The sequence below is a fragment of the Colobus angolensis genome, unplaced genomic scaffold, assembly GCF_000951035.1.
Source record: "Colobus angolensis palliatus isolate OR3802 unplaced genomic scaffold, Cang.pa_1.0 Scaffold314, whole genome shotgun sequence".
Taxonomy (NCBI): domain Eukaryota; kingdom Metazoa; phylum Chordata; class Mammalia; order Primates; family Cercopithecidae; genus Colobus; species Colobus angolensis.
Window position 1 is genome coordinate 2,032,749 of NW_012116422.1, and position 427 is coordinate 2,033,175.

Below are 427 nucleotides of genomic sequence, written 5' to 3' on the forward strand. Positions count from 1 at the left end.
CTCCTCCTTGTACCTCTGGTAGAATTTGGCTGTGAATCCATCTGGTCCTAGACTTTTTTTGGTTGGTAGGCTATTAATTATTGCCTCAATTTCAGAGCCTACTATTGATCTATTCAGGGATTCAATTTCTTCCTGGTTTAGTCTTGTGAGAGTGTATGTATCCAGGAATTTATCCATTTCCTCTAGGTTTTCTAGTTTATTTACATAGAGGTGTTTATAGTATTCTCTGATGGTAGTTTGTATTCCTGTGGAGTCAATGGTGATATCCCCTTTATCATTTTTTATTGCATCTATTTGACTCTTCTCTCTTTTCTTCTTTATTAGTCTTGCTGGCAGTCTATCAATTTTGTTGATCTTTTCAAAAAACCAGCTCCTGGATTCATTGATTTTTTGGAGGGTTTTTTGTGTCTCTATCTCCTTCAGTTCT